This window comes from Eptesicus fuscus, chromosome 21 (assembly GCF_027574615.1).
Source record: "Eptesicus fuscus isolate TK198812 chromosome 21, DD_ASM_mEF_20220401, whole genome shotgun sequence".
NCBI lineage: Eukaryota > Metazoa > Chordata > Mammalia > Chiroptera > Vespertilionidae > Eptesicus > Eptesicus fuscus.
Window position 1 is genome coordinate 31,837,617 of NC_072493.1, and position 22,141 is coordinate 31,859,757.

General features: G+C 43.7%; 1 long non-coding RNA gene across 1 annotated transcript; it reads left to right on the forward strand.

Annotated features, from left to right (window-relative positions):
• The first annotated feature begins 666 nt into the window (after positions 1-666).
• On the forward strand, positions 667-17,064 carry LOC114230890 (uncharacterized). The gene is made up of 3 exons (XR_003616853.2): positions 667-745; positions 6,374-6,506; positions 16,883-17,064. It is a non-coding gene; the product is annotated as an uncharacterized LOC114230890 (long non-coding RNA).
• Positions 17,065-22,141: the final 5,077 nt, after the last annotated feature.

Sequence of the window (22,141 nt, forward strand, 5' to 3'; positions counted from 1 at the left end):
CCAATTCTCAGATGCACTGGCCTGGCGCAACCGCTGCAGGTGCTGGGTCATTTCTTTGGAACCACCAATCCAAGCTCTATAATCTCTCTACCTCCTTGACTTCCCAGTGGCTTGTCAGGTTAGAAGTTATAATAAGGTATTTGGAAGTAGCCACAATGTTCTATTGGCCCAAGACCATCTGCATGACACAGCTGTATCCTCCAGAGGAGAGTAAATGAGGAAACTAATGAATGTCATGAGATGGTCCAATTGGTAGAGTAGCTACAGTGATGGCTACCCACTGACCCTGACTCGGGATTCAGACTCCCAAAGGGGATCAATGCCCAATAAGACCAGGATAAAGGGGAGGGCACATCCACTCACAGTTCAGTAGCAAATACTGTATAAAATGCCAACGCTCCACTTGCTAAAGGAAACAAAACTGGGGATGAGGAAGAAAAGAAATCTGCTAAGGTAATGATGCTAATGATCCTATCTAATAAAAGGGCAATATGCAAATTAACTGTCACTCAATCACAAAGATGACGGCGCCCATAGCCACAAGGTGGTGGTGCCCAGTCTTCTCAGCCCCACCTGAGTCCCCCAGTCCTGGGGGGGGCGGCCACTGAGAGCAGGCAGTGTGAGCGGTCTGGTGGAATGCTTGCTTTGTTGCCGTGGCGACGAGGCAAGCATTCCGCGCCAGGCCTCGGATGGGCATCTGGCCAGGCAGGGGCACAGGACGCTTGTGTAAGAAGAGAAGGAACCGGTGAGCTGAACAGAATCTAGTGGCCCCCAACTCCTGGGCAAGGTCAAGTCCGGGCAGCCAGAGGATGGAGTGGGTGGAGGACAGTGTGACAGGAGGGGCCGATGGCGGAGGCACAGGGGTGAAAGCCGGTCAAGAAAGAGGAAGGAAGCCCTTTATGGGAGTTCCTGAGAAGAGGGAGGGAAGTCATTTGCATTTCTCAGCCATGGATGGGCCTCTGGCCAGGCCAGGGCGCAGATGGGCCTCTGGGCCACATAGAGCCTCTAGGTAGTGAGCGCGGAGCGGCCAGGCCCCTCAGAGAGCTACTGGCGCATGGATTTGTGCGCAGGGCTACTAGTTATAATAATAATACCCCATTCAGTGGGTACCTACTCCCTGTACGAAGCGTTGATGGCACCACACTGCTAAAGCTCACGTGGGATCCATAAGGAAGAATCTTTCATCCTCATTGGAGAAGGGTAGGGTTATAAGCCATGCCCTCCAAGGCTGTAGAAGACAGGGGCAGTCTCCAAACCTGTGTGTGTCCTTGACCCTCCCGGAGGATATATCACAGTGACTTCTCTGTTTCACTGAGAGATAGGGAATGAGCCTGGGTATTTCAATTCCTGGAGCAGACAAGCCACAAAAGAACATCTCTCTGGGCCAAAAGTCAGGTCCAAGTTTACTCATCAAAAAGCTGCCAAGGAACTCAATGTGGGGGATGACACATTGCGACTCTCGTAGGCTTTGCTGTGAACAGTCAAAACACTCATAAGTTGCAAAGCCACGAGGTATTTTTGTTTCGTGATATTACTGGAGAGGGCTGAATATAGTTCTGATAGCTTTCAGTTCACTGAGCAGGCAGGAGAGAGGCAAGGAGCCGGGGAGGCAAGAGGAATTGAGGTATTTCAAGAACCAGACACTTCCAAAAATATGACCATGTTACTCTGCTTCTCCGAAGCCAGAGATGGCTCCCCACTGTCTCAGGTGAGGGCTTTGATGTCACTCACCAGCTGCCTGGATTACCTATCTTTCCATTCCCAGCAGGAGCCTGATACATTAGCTATGAGGGATGACAAGTTGTCCCCCTTGGATGTGCCACATGGACTCAAGTTCCCTGAGCTGCTTCATGGCCGTGCCTCTGCCTAGAAAGTCCTTTCCCTCCATTCTCTGATTGGAAGAAAATCCATTTATCTTCCTGGCATACTTGGCACATGGCCACCTATGTGAAGTCTTCCCTAAGTCCCCATCAATGCTGAAAGCACTGATCTCCATGCCCGGCTCCTTTGCCCACTATAGCACAGGACCCCAGCACCCTATTCAGTTGTACCTGGGTCTGTCTCCCTCTCACAACTGTAAGTGCTCATGGGCAAGGGTGACATTCAATTTATCTCTGTACTCTGCAGTAAATATTTGCTGAATGAGGAAATAGATTTGTTGGATGTCCATGTTATAGGAAACACAGCCTCCTGGGGACACCTCACAGTCGAGAACAATGCACATGCCAGGAATTGCACGCCCACACACACAACACACAATGGTCTTTCAAGGAACTGGCCATAGAAATGATAGTAGACATGGCGACATGGATTCCAAAGCCTATCACAATTCAGAACTTGTTTTCAATTAAAGTATCCAGCCCCTCTTTTCAGAGGACCTGGAACGGCTTCTTTCAAGGGGCCATTAAAAACCCAGCGGGATGTGTGTGCAGATACCAGCACATCCGCATGCAGTTTTAAACATTTTGAAAGGATCTCATTTCAACCACATGCTTTCAGAATCTTACTTTCAAATTCCATTAAAGGCCTGGGTAAAATGTGTTAAATTCAAATTCTGGATCTTCCATGGAAGTATGTGAAGTATGCCAACCAAGGTTGAATACAATAATTATTTTGCAGCCAAACTCCGTTCATAATTCACATGCAAAGTACTGCCTGATCCCAATTAGCTCAAACTTGTTTTTGCTTTTCTTTGTTTGTCGCCTGCTGCCCACCTTCCTGGGACTCCTCCTTTTAGGTTATTTGTTCAGACTTCAGCTCCAGACACACCACTGTGATTTCCTTTTTAATAAACACTATCCAGTGAGTAGCGGCAAACAATGAGAGGCACCTGCATTCTATTATAACTTCATTCCACCCACAGACGCACAGCTATGAATAAGTGAGAACCACCACCAGGCTAAAGATAGTAACAGCATTTTCTCATAAACACGACATCATAAAACTCCAGCTCACATGAAGGGCCAAGCACCCCACTGCCCCATTGTTTTAAATGGGATAGGAATGCCACTTGCAGAGCCAAATGTCTGCTGTCTGTCTGCGGCCATTGTCTTTGCCATGGGTGGGGCCATGGGAGAGTTCATTCCATGCTAAGAGACAGCTGGACATTCCTGAAATCTGAGGGATGGGTCGTGCTAATTAATGACAGACCAGAAGAAGAGGCAGAACATAAGTGGAGACACACATGTATATTCAGGCTCCATCCCACCCACATCACAAATGTCTATTGAGTGCCTATTAGATGCGCAGGCACTGTGCTCGGTGCCCAGGATGGACACTGGTGAACACATCAGTCAAAGGTACCTGCCCTCATGGAGTTTTACATTCTAGCCACTCACTAGCTGTGCTACTTTGAACAAGTTAACTAATTTCATTGAGCCCCGGTTTCCCACCTGGGAAATCGGCTACAACACACCTAAGTCCCAGCTATTAGAAGCCTGGAGTGAGCTGGTAGAGCTGGTAGTAGCCCTGGTGGTAATAATAATAGTCACCTTTTTTTTTTTTTTTTTTTTTTTGTAAAATCTATTCCAAAGAATTTATGACCCAATAAAGGGAAGACAGCAACATTACAGAGTATGGCCCAGGAGATATCACATTGACCAAGTGATGGAGATTAGCAATACCAGTGAGACACATATACACTGACAATCCCTTCATGACATGCACTGAGAAGAAAATAGCATTTCTTTAATATTACTTTTGTTAAAATTTGCCATTTTTACCATTTTAAGTGCACAATTCAGTGGCATTAATTACATTCATAATGTTATACATCACCACCACTAGTTATTTCCAAAACTCTTTCATCACTCCAAACAGAATGCTAACCACTTTTGAACATACATCAATGTTGGACAGTGAGATTCTTCAAACAAAGGTCTTGGTGGAATAACATTCACTCAGTCACTAAAGGCCAGTATTTTACAAACAACCTGGATCCCTCCCTCTCTCTTCATTCCACTTCCAACCCACTAGAAACAAACCCTGCTTTCAATATACAGCCAGCCTCTGACCACTGTCATCACTACCTTTCTCAACACCACCCCTTCCCCCTCTTGGATTACTGCAGTCACTTCCTCACCGGGGTCTCTGCTTCAGTTCTCCACATCCACCCTCCCCCAATCTACTCTCAATATAGCAGCCAGAGTGACCCTTTTGAAGTGCAAGTCTGCTCAAGACATCTCTCTCATACATGCTCTGGTCAAATGCTAATGCTCAGGCTCCCTTTCATCCCTTCACCCTTACCCACTGTGCTGCAGCCAGCTTCCTTGCTGCTCTTCACACATACCACACCAGCTCTGACCGCAGGGCCTCTGCACTTGCTGTTTCTTCCATCTCGAATACTTTGCCACCAGCTTTATCACTTCCTCAGGACTATGCTCAAACGTTACCTTTCCAGAAAAGCCTTTCCTGAATATCCTATATAATAAAACCCTATTATGCAAATTGACCAAATGGCAGAATGACCAGTCACTATGACACAGACTGACCACCAGGAGGCAGACGCTCAATGCAGGAGCTGCCCCCTGGTGGTCAGTGTGCTCCCACAGGGGGAGCACTGCTCAGCCAGAAGCCAGGCTCACAGCTGGTGAGTGCTGCGGTGGTGGCAGGAGCCTCTCCCGCCTCCACTACAGGTGGGTGGTAAGGAGCGAGGGGGTCCTGGACTGCGAGAGGGATGTCTGACTGCCGGCTTGGGCCCGATCCCACCAACCCCCCAGCAGGCAGATATCCCTTGAGGGGCCCTGGACTGTGAGAGGGCACAGGCCAGGCTGAGGGACCCCTCCCCCCGCCCCAGTGCATGAATTCGTGCACTGGGCCTCTAGTTCTCTATAAAATGGCACATCTAACACTTCTTATTCTGCCTATTCTACTTATTTTCCCATAGCACTTAATAGCATCTATGCCAGTCTTCGATAGATTGACTCTCAGCACCAAATCCAGCTATCACTGCCCTACTTGAGACCAAAGAATGGTTGGTTCCTCCTAGCCACAGGGCACCATGTTAGGCTTTACCAGTAGAGGGCGATGGAGGAGTGGGCTCTGTGTCTCAGAAGGCACTTCCTTCTGGGCAGCTTACTCTTGCCTTACACCATCCCCTCCACTCCCCCCCCCCCCATACACACACAGGGCAACTTCTCAGCACCCCACCCCCACTGACAGATTTCCAGTAACTTCCATGGTAGGTCACCTCCCATGGACAGCCTTCTTTGGCACCATGCAGGGCAGTTTCCCAGCGAGCCCCACTTGCAGGGGGCCTCAGGGAAAACTTCTCTGCTACCCAATGGACCATGGCCATCTGGATACCAATCCTGGGGAGTGGGGAACAAATCTGTATTCTCTTGGTAGCCAATAATACCTATTGTAGTTAATACATCTTTATATTAAACCTTCCCTGTTAGAATCACTATGTACGTTCTGTCTACTGATTGAATCTCAACCGCTACAGAAACAGAATGCAAGCAAAGACATGTCTGTGTTTACTACTTTACTAAAGACTGTTTATCTTTGATGCTTTGTCTACTACCACTATGTGCTTGACTCAGTTGATAAACTTTGGTTGGTAGATAGGTAGGTAAGAAGGAAGAAAGGAGGGATGACAAAGGAGAAAAGTAAGGACAGAGTCAGGATGGATGAATGAACGAATGGATGGTGACTCCAACTCCATGTGGCATTACATGGTCTATGTAGTAGGCACTCATGGTATGTAGTAGGCACTCATGAAATCATCATACACTAATCTCCTTGAAGCCCTTACATGACTTCCATTTAACCCTGTCCATCTGTCATCATTTGGAACATCAAAATATCTCGCTATCAAGCACCAGAGCCTAAAATCTGGTTCTGCCTCCTGACTCTCTTGAAGAAAAACAGCAACAACAACATAAGCAGAGGCAGAAAGAAGGAAGAAAGCAGCTTTGGACCAAATCTGGAACTTCCGGTGTTTGTTTTTATTCCGATGATCAAAACAGAACGGAAACAATTCGCCTGATCTACACCACAGCGCAGACAGTTTCCTGCTGGAGATGATGGCAGTGGACATGTCCTCCCCTCTCTTTGATAGGAAAGCCCTGTCTGGGCCAGTACCTAATTTCTGGGGTGAATATTCACTTTCTCATTCTACAAAAAGACCCACCAGTAGGCTGGCAATGAGCATTTCACAAAAGCATAAAACACGCCTGATAATTAAAATACTCGGCAATCACAGTGATGAACTACACTCCAATCTACTGAGTTAATTTCATAACCTCAAAAAGTAGAAAGAAAAACAATTTGGAGATTAGAAAGCTCCGAAGGATTTTTTTTTTCTTTTTGACTCATCTATCCCTTTTTGGTTTGCTTACAATTTCATTCTCCTTCCACTGTTTTTCTGCAGTGTGTTTCAGAATCATACTGTCTGCTTACAAAATCAACCTAGAGGAAAGCCACACAATCCCAAAGCCAAGAATGATGACGACCCAGTAAAACCTGTAATAAGGATATAAAACAGCTAATGAAAGAACAAAGAGGTATTTAATCCTAACCTCCCCAATGTAAATAACAACTGCCTATTTCAATTACTGTTTTCTTTTTAGTTCAACTTCTAAACAGTACCAGAAGAAACTAGCGAGTTGAAATGCATGGCGCTGGAATGTAGCCATGAGCCAGAAGAAAGTAAGAATGAAAAGGCACCCAAGTGTCCAGGTGATGTCACTTCCTCCAAAGAAGGCACACAGAGGTCCAATAAGCACATGAAAAGATACGGGACATCAACAGTCATTACAGAAATGCAAATCAAAGTCTCAATGAGATAGCATTTCACTTCATGTCTCCTGGTATGGTTACAACAGAAAACACAGAAATGGAAAATAACAAGTGTTGGTGAGGATGTGGAGAACGTACTGCTCGTGGGAATGTAAAAGGGTGCAACCATTGTGGAAAACATTCTGGCAGTTTCTCAAATGGTTAAACCTACAATTATTAAGTGACACAGCCATTTCACTCATAAGTATTTATCCACACAAATTGAAAGCAGAGGTGCAAACAGATATTTGCACACTTATGTTAATAGCAGCATTACTCACAATAGTGCAAAGGTGGAAGTAATCCAAGTATCCACCAAGAGATGAACAGATAAGCAAAACGTGGCATATACATATAATGACATATTATTCAGCCATAAAAAGGAATGCCATTTTGATATATGCTATACCATGAGTAGACCTGGAAAACATTCTGCTTAGTGAAATAAAATGAACACAGAAAGATAAACACTGTATGATTCCACTTACAGGGGATACCTTCGATAGGCAAATCAGAGAAGCAGAAAGTAGAATGGATGTCACCAGGGCTGTAGGTAGTAGAGAAGGGTGGTTATTTTTTTAATGGGTACAGAGTTTATGTTTGAGCTGGTGAAAAAGCTTTAGGTATAGATAGCGGTTATACACACTGTGAATGAAGTTAATGTCCCTGATTTATGCACTTAAAATGGTTAAAATGATAAATATTATATTAAGTATATCTTACCACAATTAAAATAAATGGATGCCACACATAAGCACTAAAATCCATGCCTTGTCTCACAGGAGAGCTTGCCAGGCCCTTGCTTTGGGTCTGTTGACTCTCATCTTACAAACAACTCTAACAAAACATAATTAATTGGATTCCTCATCATAGAGTCTGGAGACAGCTCACTCATGAGGCCTCTGCACATTTTAATAAGGTTGGCAAATATGTGGGAGGGATGAAGAAGAGCAGGGCTTTCTGCCAGTCCTGGTGATTCAAGTTTACCTGAAGGAATCCTTTTTAGAATAGCCTGGACCTAGCCATTTTAGACTAGCTAGGAAATGGCCTTGGGCAAGGCATGTGGTCTGTCTAATCTCCTGCATCTGGTATGTGAAGTCTGACCCTGACAAAACCCATCCCATAAACTGTCAGGGATGGTGTGTGTGTGTGTGTGTGTGCGCGCGCGCGCGCGTGCCCGTGTAACCACTTAGCCATTGTTCTTCTCCCAAAGAAAGGGCTTGGAATGTCAAGTCCTGGCGAGGTGAAAGGTCTCAACAACAACAAGCAGAAGAAAATCCCAGTGCTGACCAGCAAAGAGAGCTAGCTTCATGCAGAACAGGAATAAAAAAGGCTAGACAGACCGGCAGGCACATTAGGCAGGAGGCAGGCCGGGCAGGATCTCTGGAGCTAGTACAGGTGAAACCGCAGTACCACATGCTCGTGTGGGCACAGCAGGAGCATTCTAAGGGGCTGTGCTGGCCAGGGCAAGGTCTAGCGTAGCATTATGCAAAGTGCGGTCCACTGGACCAGCAGCTCAGCGTCAGCAAGAAACTTGTTAGAAATGCAGATTCATGGGCCCCTTCTGAATTAGCACCTCTGTGTGAAGGGTCCAGGCATCAGTGTTTTAGTAACTCACCAGGCAACTCTGATGCCTGCTAAGGGGTCCGGAGCGTTGGATTGCTGAGGAAATCCAAGCCCTTATTCCAAGGGTTTCCTCAGTGCCTCTGTAAGGCTCTCTCCCAATAGCCCTCCAGCCTGATCCAGGCTGCAAGGCTCCCAGATCTCTGACCACGGAGCACTGGCTCTCTGACCCACCCCCTTGGAACTGCTCAGGGCACCTTGCACATATGCCTGTTCACCTGTGCTGTGCAGGCGTGCATCTCCCCAGCTGGTTCCCCCAAGGAGGGGTTCTTGGCTTTAGTCAGACTTTCAAATCATTGGGACCCCAATCACCCATCACTACTTACAACCCACCAGCACCCATCAGGTAGATTTCTACCTCCATGATGCCTTTCTCCTCAGGGCTATCTTCCCCATGCCCTGTCCCTGCATCATCCAGGTTAGGCGTGGAATAGTGGGATGGTTTCTCCCACAGAGGTGGTTATGTTTGCCTATGGTCTCTTTGCATGTTGGTCCCTCCTTGGCACAACTGCCACAGTCAATTCGTAAAAGCTCCCCTTTGCTGTGACCCAACTCTAGAACCTTCAGCGTTTACAGATCGCAGTAAGCAAATATCCATGCCCTAAAGACACAACTTGGATACTTAACCACGGTGTTTTTGAAAGTGAATTCTTTAAGAACACTGCTATACCCATAGTAAGCCCAATTTATTTTTGCTATGATCAACAACGGCAAGAGATCAGACAGAGGTAGAATGTTTACCACTTCCCCAAACTATGGTAAACACTCTGCAGGCATCACTCTGCAGGCATTGAATCCTCACAGTTCAGGAGAGAGATATTAGTTTTGTACCCATTTTTCAGAAGAGAAAACTGAGGCTTAGAAGACTCAAGCAACTTGTTCAAGGTTATCATAGGTAATGTGGGGGAGCCAGGAATCAAAACAGGTAGCATGTTTTTTTTAACCCATCCTGATATCCACCATTCTACGTGCACATGTGGTCTAGCAAATGGGCGAAGATGGACGAAGGAATGTCAACACAAGAGCCAGAAAGAAGAGGATGCAGTTTCTGATGAAGTAGGTAACTGGCTTGGATGAAAACAGTCGTGATCCTCCAAACCCACTCCCAGAAGAGCATCTCCCCACAACAATGAATTCCCTCCACGGGGAGGATAAGAATGCTGGCCAAGTAGGGCTGAAGGAGCCGGCGTCTTGGGTCAAGCTCCTGGGGAATCAGGACTTGCCAAATTCTGATATGCTGCATGGAAGGCAGTGCTGGCTAGACTGAGAAGTGGCCCCTCGCCCCACAGAAACAACTCTTTCTGGCACGAATGAAAACTATTTAACAACACCCGGCCACATTTCGAAACAGGCTAGGGCCGGAAGACGGAAAACAATATGGCACCCCAGAAACTGCTGAGCGCAGGAGAAACACAGTGAATTTTCTGCAAAGACAGTGAAATGATTTTTATCCTGAGCACCAGCTGATCCTACTCAGATCTTCACTTCTGGATCACTCAAAGCAAATATTTCACGTATCCTGTGCAGCTGGTACCACTCCAAGCACAATCTGGGCAGAGGCCCAAACATATACCCCAGCCCACAGTGGATGGAAGGCAGAGGGAGAGAAGGGCTTCCCTGGCTCAAAGATGGTAGAGGAAACAGGCCAGAGTCTTGGAGTACTGGGGTCTGCACAATTCTCCACGGATTTGCCAAACACTCCGCAGGACAATTAAAAAGAAGAGAGACTGTTCCACTGTGCTAACAAATATGATCTGGAGATATCTTAACCAAATATTGGAGAAATTAAACATCAGTTTGGCTTAAAGAATAATCAAAAGATATGAAGACAACAAGCCTGGGTACCGAACAACAACTTTGTTGAATAAATGCTTAATAAGCACCTACTATGTGCAGGACACTGTGCTAGGTAATAGGAATACAGTGATGACTAGGATAAGCTTTGCTTCAAAGGCAGCAAACAGTGAAAAATACCTAAGGAGTCAGAGAATCTGGGCTTGTGTTCTATGTAAAATGTTTTGCTCAAGTCTGTCTGCCCCAACTAGAGGGTGGGTGCCTCTTTGGTCTGAAATTATGCCAAGGCCAGTGCCTGGTGCACAGCAGGTATTCAGTGAATGTTGGCTAGGATGAACAGAAGTGAGTAAATGCTACAATAAGCATGTGAGGGTCAAAGAAAAAAAGTCACACAGGAGACTGATTAGAACATATTTTGAGTAAATAAGAATGAAAATACATCATGCCCAAAATGAGGAGATACAGCTAAAGCAGTACTTAGAGGGAAATATGTAGCTTTGTAATAAACATATGACTGATGTCCGGTGACCAATGACCTTCTGGGCCTTGACTGTGAGGCCTTCAGGTGTTCAGACTGTTTTGTAATTCAGCTTCATTTCCTCAGAGCCCAGGATAGTGCTGGGCACAAAGTACATACTGGGGAAATACCTGCATTAATGGAATACAAATATTCCAATGTGTTTCCAGGATGTCATACTCAGTTATGTTTCTGCAATTGAAGAGCTACTGTTCATCTAGACACCCTGCCTAGAAAAGCCTTCCTGGCCTTTTACTGTTGTTGTTTGTTGTATATTCAGCCTTCAATAATAGTTAACATTTATTAAGCTGAGTGTCAGGAACTATATTGAGTCCTTCAAAAGTATAATCTCATTGAATTTGCAGAAAAAGTGGGTACTATCATGATCCTCCAGAACCAAAGTAGTACTCGCTTGTTGTACAGATATAGAAACTGATACAGAAACTGAGGCCCAGAGAGGTTAAGCAACTTGTCCCACATCACACAGCTGAGAAGTATTAGAACCGGGACTTGAAACTAGACAGTGAGAATCCAGGGCTGCTGTCCACAACCATGGTGATTTACTGCCTCCCACTCAGGTTAGAAATAAGCTCCAACAGATAGTCTTCCTGGTAACTGCCCCTCCTCCTCTGTGCTCTCCAAACACCCTGTGAGTACTGTTATTACTACGCTGCCGCGCCCACAGGGGTGGGGGTCTGCTGCTCTATGCTCTCAGTTTCTCATGAGAGGGGCTGGGTCTTATTGTCTTAGCAGCCTCCCTAAAGGTTTAGAACAGAGGAAATGCGTTACGCTGTCTACTCAACTCAGCCCAAGGCAGGGATGGAGGAGAATAGTGTCTTAAACTGTAATGTGCACGTGTATCACCCAGAGAACTTGTTAAAATGCAGATTCTGACTTAGCAGATCTGGGGTCAGCCTGAGATTCTGCATTTCCTAAAAGCTCCCAGGGGGTGCTGATGCTGGTGGTCCCCGGGCCAGGCTTGGAGTAGCAAAGGGGATGATGAAAGGGTAGAGTCTGGTAACAGAGCTGCCTTTGGCTCTGAGCTGAAAAAGTTCCTGACTCTGATATGGGCCAAATCAGTTCACTGCTTCCAGTTTCAGGGTGCTGGTCTATAAAATGGGAACAACTGGACCCTTCTTACAAGGCTGCTGTGGTGATTAAGTCAGATCAACTTAAGTGAAAAGGCAGCAGAGATTTGGTGCCAAATAGGGGTAATATTTCTATCATCCGAGAAATTTTCTTAATAGTTATTTGTTGACTTATCCTCCTTGTAGGGTTTCTTGAATCTTTCCAAGATTGTCTTTGGTCTCTTGTATAACACACACACACACACACACACACACACACACACACACACACACACACACCACGAAGTTTGAAGTTAGCCTACCCATGGGGCTGCCTGTATTGATTGCATGATTTCCCGCCCTAACTTGTTGACCATGATCTTTCTCTTCATACCCTCAGGTTAGTACCTAAATCCAACAAGGAGTATGGGATTTTTGAAGATGGGCTTGTGGTGCCACAAACAAGATCTCCACAACCCGAGAAGGCGAATTAACATTTCTTGTCAGACTAAAGAGGGGCCACCGAATGCCATGAGGAACCCAAGTGTGTCAGTTGTCCCCACCAAACCAACCTCCTCTAGACCAGAGAGAGTCCTGGGGTCAAGAACTAGGATCCTACCTCAAACCACAGAGAAACTATTGGGGTAGCTGAGTGGAAGAAGGAAAGCAACAGACCAACCACATTTTTAGCCAATGCACATTTCTCCCTGGCATGTTTGTTGGTCTGAGAGTTGAGAGGGTGTTAGACAGTAAAGAAAACCAAACAAAAACTTTAAATGCTAAAGAGATCTCCATGAAAACTCACTGTGTCTTTTAAATATGTGGGGAGATGGGCCAAGAAAAAACAAATAGATTATTAATAAAGACAAGCAGATCAAGCTTCCTGAAGGCTGTTCTTTCGGACCTGTTCTGCTAATGGCCACTACAAACTGAGTCTGGAAATATAGTCTGTTAACCTCTTAGGTGGTGATGTAATAAACACAGTCAAAAACCTTTTGGGAACAGAAAAGAAAGTGTATTAACTGTTATAAGAATGGAACAAGAAGTAACCCCAGACTGACATTAGCCCATCATGCTCTCCATGTATGTGAGGTACCAAGACTCAAAGAGACTCATGTCCCATGGCAGACCAAATTCATTCCCTGGAACTAGGAATTTGAGGTGAGCTCTCTAGCCCTGAATCCCAGATCGTGGCACTTGGCCTAAGACGGAGCAAGTTCTAGGATAGGAGATGGGTACACAAAACCCCCTGTTCATTGTGGGCATCCCCTCCTGACCGTGTAATTGGGAGGAGTGTGATAGGCTGAATAACCCCCCTGCCCCCCAAAAAAGTGTCTATATCCTAGAATGTATGAGTTAATACCTTACATGGCAATAGGACTTTTGGAGTGATTAGGTTAAGGATCTTGAGCTTCAGAGATTATCCTGGATTATCCAGGTGGGTGCAATCACAAGTTTCAGTATAAGGAGTTAGGAGGGTCCAAGTCGGAGATGGAGCTGTGAGGATAGAGACAGAGACTGGAGGGATGTGGCCATGAGACAGGAAAAGCCAACAGCCCCTAGAAGCCGGAAGATGGGAGGAATGGGTTCTCCCCTAAAGCCTCATGAACAAACCAGTTCTACCAGTATCTTGATTTTAGCTTCATCAGACTAGTTTCAGACTTGAGACCTCCAGAACTAGAAGACAATACAATTGTGTCGTTTTAAGCCACTAAGTGTGCAATATGTTGTTACAGCAGAAATAAGACACTAATGAGGGGAACATATAACAGTCTCAGGTTCAAATTTCAGCTTTGCCTCTTTCAAATAGATGACTGTGGGCACATGACGTACCTTCCCTGGGTTTCCATTTCCTTGTCCACAGAATGGGAACTCTGTAGACGGCTAGCAGCGAGAATTCAATAAGGACCCAGGCTAGTGCCTGGCACGTGGCAGGCTCTACCCATTGCTCCTGGATAACCTGGCATGTAACACGCTTGGAAACCGAAACATAAACCAAAATGCTCTTTGGCTTAGTTTTGCACAATGACAGTGACAGAAGAGGAAAAGGAGAACGAGGAGGATGGAGAACTGATTCCTGTCTATTGAGAACATTAGGGAATATTTCTTGTACCCTGTTTGGCTCTCTAGGGACAGTCAGTGCATACTTAGGGATTCATTTCTCATCAAACGTGGCACCTTCTTATTTCCATGCCATGCCTACCTTCAAAATACCTCAGCATTTACATGGCACGGGTCCCCAGCTGATTAATCTATTCTAACACTTCTTGAATCTTCCCTGAATCACCACTCAGCATCAGGCATGGACTCACTGCATAAAGTCCTCAGCTCAGCCTTCTGTGGACTACCATGTACAACTTGTACTGTCTTAAATCAAAAGTGGGAATGCAGTGACCCACATACATAGGAGAAGCACGTCTCATTTCTGTCTAGAGATATCAAGAACTGGGGATTCAATACAGCTAAAGTGGGGCCCTGGGTTTTGTCTGCAGAAGGAGCTCCCCTGACACTTTTTAAAAGAAAATGCCAGCCTAGAAAGAAGATTCTCTTCTCTCCAAAAACTTGGACACAAAATCTTCAAATAGTGATGCAAATATGACAATGGAAACACCCTCTTTATAGCCAATGTTAATGTCTTATATACATCATCACCCTCAACCCTCACAAGAACCTGTTGAGTATATATTATTATCTCCATTTCCCAATGGGCTCAGAGAGGTCAATTAACTTACTCAGGGTCACACAGTGAGGAGAGGCGGCAGGATCAGAATCAAAGCCAGAGTTGTCCTTCCCTGTACAGCAGGGAAGGACAAGTGAACAAGAAAGCGCCTGCTGGCTGACGGTCTGCCATGCAGATCTGTGGATATGGAAATTGAATGGTGTTGACAAGTCACAAGATTCTGGCATCACAGACTTAGACACACTTAGGGCAAGCCTGCTTCAGTCCTGGGACAGTAACTGTGCCTACCAAATTATAGCAGCCTCACAGACCCCATCTGAAATAACTGGTAAGATAGTTCACTCTTTTGTCTTATTCAGTCCTTCCAATTAAAACAAATATTGGCTTGGTTTCAGTTTATCTTCACCGCCTTTCTGCAAGTTGCTAGTTATGTGAAGAGAACTTTAGCTCAGTGCATAGAGAGTCAGCCTGCAGACCAAAGGGTCCTGGGTTTGATTCTGGTCAAGGGCACGTACCTCGATTGTAGGCTCCTCCCTGGCCCAGGCCCTGGTCAGGGTGCTTGCAAGAGGCAACCAATAAATGACTCTGTCTTTCCCTCTCTCTTCCACTTTCTCTAAAAATCAATGGGAAAATATCCCCAGGAGAGGCTTAAAGAGAGAGAGAGAGAGAGAGAGAGAGAGAGAGATAGAAGGGGGGGGGAGGGATTGAGAATATTGGGCTTAGAATCTTCTCTGGTAATAACAGCTACTGAAATTAATAATGAGGCTCTATTTTTGAGGTATGTAGTTTTAACCTTTTACCTATTTGTTGGCAAATCATATTGATTTTCCCTTTATGATGGTGACAGAGAATTTCCTTTTAAAACAAAGTTAATGAAGGTATGAATTGATTTTAATCAATAGATAAATTTTAATACATAGATCTGAAATGTCTTAAATGTTCATTAAATGGTAATAAGGGAGCACTGTGAAGGTGGAAGAAGACTGACAGAAGTTTGGGAAGGAGCAGCAGAGGGTCAACTGTGACATGGGGCTGTGGTGCCTGTAAGGTTATTAATGATTTCCTTCCTGAAATGAGTTAAAGATCAACCAACAGACTGGCATCCGAGAGGGCATGGAGGTGGCTTTCGGGGTTGCCGCAGGGACTGTCATCCATATCCTTATCCTAGGGATGAGCTGCTGGCACCTTTGTCCTCACAGCTACCCTTCAGACCTCACATAAGGGTCATCTAGAGGCATGCAGGCTGACAACATGCTCTGTTTAAGAAGGAATGGAAGCAGGTGGTGTGTTTTAGAAAGATGTACACTAAATTACATTTAAATGTTTATGAGACTTTTAAATGATTAACCCAATTATTTGTTAAATGGTTCAACCCCAACTATCTGTAAAATTTAGCAGTCTCAACAAGCTCCTGCAACTGGGGTGCTGGATGGTCTTTGCCATAGGAACACATCACACTGCAAACTGATCAGAGAAGAGTTCTAGAAGCAATGGATGGTGTCTGATAAGAAGACATTTGCCAAAGCTAACCTCACTCTAAATATTCTTTCGGGGGAGAACATGTTATTTAACTCACTTTTCATTCAGTTGGAAGTAGTGTGGAATAAACAATCTGAACTCTAAAAGGCCAGCTAAAGAGTTTGTTTTTTTATTGTATTCGTCATTTACTTACTGCTGCATAACACATTGTTCCCAAAGCTAAGTGGGCTAAACCAATTTCTTACCTTACACATTCTGTGGGTCAGACATTTGGGAAGCAGCTTAACTTGGTGGTTTTGGCTCAGGCTCTCAAATGTAGTTCAAGTCAAGATTATGGGTGAGTTGGCAGTCATCTGAAGGATTGGCCAAGGCTGGAGAATCAGCTTCTAAGGTGGCTCATTCACACGGCTATTGGCAGGAGGCTTCAGTCCCTCTTCATAGGACTGCTTGAGCATCCTCACAAAATGGCAACTGGCTTCCCAAATAGTAAGACAGAAACTTCAATGTATTTCATGGCCGAGCCTCAGAAGTCCTATATTGTGATTTCTGCAATATTTTGTTGGTTACACAAGTCAGCACAATCCAGTGTAGAAGACCAAAAAGAGCTGAGAATCCTTGATTGGGGGTCACATTCCTCAGCTTATATTTGATTTCTGGTCCACTATCTTAAATGTAGGTACAGTAGTTGCTTAAGTGTAGTTTAATGGAAGAATGAATTAACAAATAAAATGAAACTGAGGGGTGTTATAAATTATAAAATTTATCCAATCAGTACATAGTGAAAAACTCTCATAGGAATAGTAAAGGTCTCTCAGAACACTAAAAATAATCCTTTCCTCTACTTTTCTCTTGGGTTTGACAGTCTGTTTTGGCTAAAGTCCATCTCGTAATGGTCTAAGGTAAACTATTGCTTAACTAATCTTTTTTCTTCTTTTTTTTTAGAATCCCAGACTGAGTAAACTTCAAGCTTCCTGAATAATGTCTGAGTCCTACAGAGTTCTGTCCTTTCTCAGCTGCCTTCACTGTGACTCCCAAAGCTGCTCATTTTATTGAATTTAATTTGTTCCACATCCCCATGAAATCAACTGAGTCTTAAAAGTGAAGAAAAAGGTTCACAAACATGATGTCTACTTTGCCTCTTTATGCACTGGGGCCCCCTGGAAAAGAAGAAGCACATGTGAGGCTTTGAACATGTCATACCCAAGGGTACATGAGTGAGGCCTTCTCCTCTCAGGGGCGTTTTGTCATATAATTTAAAAGCTAGTATTTCTTACAGACCTACAATATGCTACAAAGCTGTTATTCTTGGCATGCATTTTTCTCATAATTTAGACCTGAGAACAATCCCATGATATTGTAACGATTATTAATATGCCTAGTAAATAGAGGCAGGAAGACTTAGGAGGTAGCTGGAGGTCCCAACATTCTTAAGTAGAGGAGGTAGGACTGGAACCAGGTATGTTTTGGTAATTATTCCCACACCTTTACCAGGGATGACCCTGAACATACTTAGCAGTCACCACTGACTAATCGGACTGTAATGGAGCGGGTCCTAGAGGCCCCTACCCACCCCAGCATCCATTACTCCTTCAGATGATGGCTCACTCAGGAATCCCAGAAGTATGTGCGCACCCAAGGGGCTTGAGGCAGGACTATTTATCAAACAGTGTGAAAGTATTTGATATTTTAATACCAGTAGGGTCACCCCCACAGGTACTGGGTGAGAATATCCCTACTCTGTCTATGTCATCATGTAGCCTTAAAATTATTAGTATCATGGGGCCCCATCATCCCAGTAGAGAAGGAAGTGGTCCAAGGGAACAGAGACAAGTCCTGCCTTACCCAAAGCTAGAGTTGTGGGCCACCCACTGCATTCTTGTCAATTTCTGCAAATGTCTAAGACTCTCTCCTCAAAGTCCTGGGATTAAGTCTTTAAGGAGAGTCCTCTTTTTGCTTGTATATTCTGGGATCGTATAGGCAGTGAACAGTGCAGTGCTCTTGCCTTGGCACAACAGTATTTCCCAAGCAGATAAGGGGCACTGCAGGACCCAGCACAGACCACCAGCAAGTAATTACCCACTGGCTGCTCCAGTACAGCCCCCAGTCATGTTTGTACAGCTCTGCAAGAAAGGGCCTCAGAGGTCTCTTCATCTGTGCTGCCAAACTCAGAGGCCCTGGTGATGAGGGTCAAGATCTCTTTCTCTTATTTCAAAAAAAACATAACCAAAACGGTGCATTTCATTGGCTGTGTACACTAATTAAAATGCCCAATTTCCATGTTTTTGGACATAATTCAAACATTCATAAGTGAAAAAAAAACAGACATTGAAAAACAAATACTGAATGATATCACTTATATGTGGAATCTTAAAAAAAAGAAAGAAAAGTTGAACTCATAGGAACAGAGAGTAGAATGGTGGTTGCCAGGGGCTGGGGGTTGGGGGAAAAGGAACATGTTGGTCAAAGGGTTTAAACTTTCAGTTATAAGATGATGAATTTCTGAAGATTTAATGCACAGTCTGGTGATATAGTTAGACATACTGTATTGCATACTTGAAATCTGCAAAGACAGTAGATCTTAAGCTTTCTCTCTCACATACAAAAAAAGGTAATTATGTGAGGTGATGAATGTGTCAATTCAATTGAGTGCTGTAATCATTCACAATGTACACATATCAAATCATCACATTGCACACCTTAAGTACATACAATTTTATTTGTCAATTGTGCCTCAATAAAGCTGGAGAGAAAATAAAGGGAATGCAAGGAAAGCTGCTTAATAAAAAAGAAATTCCAAGACTGATACATGATAAATGAATTTTTAATAAATACCATTTTTTTTTTGGAGAGAAAAACTTTAAGAACACGGAGTCTAAGAAGGGAGGTGAAAGAAATTGGTATATGCAATGGGAACTTTGGCTTCCACATTCTGCACTAGCTTCTCCAAACTTCTCCTCTAGGAAGACTTAATGACCTCGTCATTCACTCATTCATCCATTCAGTAAATAGGGCAATGGGCACTTAGTAACTGGCGCATGGATCTTAGACTGACTGATGCTGTCTTCCCTGAACATTCATTGAACTCTCCTCAGTTTACTTTACAGAGGAAGGAAGCCTGAGTGTGGGAAAGTGATGCTCTCAGAGCTTCATCTCCAGTAAATGAAGGTAAAGGAGATGGTTCCTCCAGGGACCAAGTCCTCTGGAGAAAGAGCTGCCACCAAGCAGAAGAAAATGCCTGGCCAAATCCATGAATAATCACAATCTAATAATGCTTAATAGTGCCCTATGGGATAAGTCTAAAAAAAATTCTTGGAGTAATCACAAGGGTTCACACTAATGATAATTTAATGATCATCCTCCTTGGCATATCTCTCTTCTTGATATGGATAAGTTGGATTGCATTGGACAAACTTCCAATGCAATCCTCATAGAAACTCATAGGAACAGAGAGTAGAATGCCACTTATTAAGTATTTCTGACACTTATGAAGCATTTGACCTTGGATAAGTCCCTTCACTGTGTGCTTTCTTACAGTTTTAAAATCCTACAATAATATTTGCTGTGACAAAGATAGTTGTGAAGAATCTTGAAAAGTATAGATGGATGGTCCCCTTGACTCCAATATATTCCCTGCTCATTCTCTCTGCATCTGGCTGGTGAAATGGGAATCCTAGAAGATTCATGGAGTCGTTGCCATTATCCTGGAAGAACCAGACCACCAAAGAACCCAGAATTATGCCCGCTGATATTTGCCTGGGAGTGTGCGGCTGCCCCAGGTAGCACCAAGCCAAGCTAGGGCCAGGACAGATTTGGATAAGGAAACTTGACCCCTGGAATTCCTGACCAGCTAGCTAGGCTGGCTTACCAGGCCACTTAAATAGTGATGTGACTGAATTTATTAGATGACACTTATTTATTTCAAAAAGTTTTTGTGAAGATTAAACATAACAATTGTATATAAAGTCCTTAGCACTTTATAGAAAGTGCTCTATACATGTTAACTTAAGATGGTTATTATCATGGAAATGAATACAAAGTGTTCATCTTATAGATTTGCACCATGATTTAGGAGTGGGATTAAAAATCTGCTGATCTTGTTAGCTAAATTATATTAGAAAAAATAGTCCTGTTTTAATCTGATATTCTGCAACACTTAAATGAAAACGACTAAATAACATTTACTAGATTTCACATTACTCAACTACTTAAAGGTATATTTTCAGTTCTGTGTCTATGTGAATCCCTCAATAGCAGATATTATACAAGAGATGGAGGGATTTTCTTCTATGAATTGAGATAACTAATTGGCAAGACTTGGTCTTTGTTAGATTAATCCAAGTCAGAATGTGTTGACTTTAAGTGGATTCGATGCCTTCTCTTCTCCTCCCCCTCCTTTTTTTTTTTTTTTTTTAAAGAAAAATGCTGACTTTCTTCAGCAGAATGCAACAGCCCATCTTCACATAGAAGGGGCAGCAATGAGTACCAATCAGGTGATTCATTTTCATTTGGGTGACCACTTTGCCTCTAGTCTTATCCTAAACATATGCCTGCCTGCCTTCCTTTCTTCCTTGCTTCCTTCCTTCCTTCCTTTTTTCCTTCCTTCCTTTAAGAATATTATAATGTAAGTAATAACTGGACCTATATACTTTTTAACGCTTTGTATAAGTGGCTTCCTTAATTTATAGTTTAATATTACCCTCTATTTTTACTCAGGCATGTAAGACTTGCATGACTGACAGAAAAATGTTCGGATCTTTAGCAAACTCTAAAATAATGTATTATTACTTTAGTCTTTTTAAAAAATAAATAAAGAAGGGTCTACCTGATAAATTCTTAGAATTATGTTGCAGGTTAAAGGTTTGTTAGTATACATCTATACTTCTTTTTATTGGTTAATGACAATTCTTAGTTTTAGACTCCCAGGAAACTCAATTAAATTTAATGCTGGTGAACATAATTTAATCTATGTTCCTGGTATATTCATATCATATTTTATTCTAATTAGTTTCTAACAGGTTATTCAAAACATAAATAAATATGTCTAATTGTCTTTTACATGTATTGTACTATTCCCTTTTGCGTTATTCCAAATCTACTTTGGAAGACAGTGTGGTGTCAGTGGTTTGAAACAGCACTGTTCTTTCTTCATGTTTTCTAAGCCAATTGGCGCTTCCTTATCCTAATGGGAATTCTGTTTTCAGGTCACACAGCTAGGAGTCCTGGTGACACCTACCTCTCACAGTTCTTAGGAGTGACAGAACAGGGAGGGAATTCTGTGCCTGGCACTGCAGTCTTTCAGATGAACTGAAGCTCAGCAGAGGGATTAAATGAAGATCGCCTAGTAGACCAGCAGGCCTGGGCCATGGCTTCTCTTCCTCTGTGCGAATCAGGCAGCAGCTGAACTACACAAAGATTTAAACTGTCATAGAGAAAGTGCTATTTTTTCTCTCTTCTTTTTCTTTTCCCCTCGCTTTCTTGTTTTTAAGACGTAGAAAGGACTTTTAAAAATATATATATTTTATTGATTTTTTCACAGAGAGGAAGAGAGAGGGATAGAGAGTTAGAAACATCGATGAGAGAGAAACATCTATCAGCTGCCTCCTTCACACCCCCTACTGGGTATGTGCCCGCAACCAAGGTACATGTCCTGGACCGGAATCGAACCTGGGACCCTTGAGTCCGCAGGCCGACACACTATCCACTGAGCAAAACCAGTTAGGGCAAAAGGACTTAAAATTCTTTCCATATGCTGTCTTATTTCTCTTTTTTTTTTTTTTAATATATTTTATTGAGTTTTTACAGAGAGGAAGGGAGAGGGATAGAGTTAGAAACATCGATGGGAGAGAAACATCAATCAGCTGCCTCTTGCACACCTCCTAACTGGGGATGTGTCCGCAACCAAGGTACATGCCCTTGACCGGAATCGAACCTGGGACCTTTCAGTCCGCAGGCTGATGCTCTATCCACTGAGCCAAACCAGTTAGGGCTATTTCTCTTATATTTGGCCTATGGTTGTCTATTTACAATTAAAGGAAAAGAAAACGGGCTGCTCACAGTCACTCTGTGAAAAAGCATTAGACTTGTAAACAGCACAAGAGTTTTAAAAAGCCACTTTCTGGTCTTCTATCTATTTTGAGGACCCTCAAAGTGAAGAAAGTCAAACTTGGTATTAAATAACCACCCAGGATGTGGCTGTCAGCT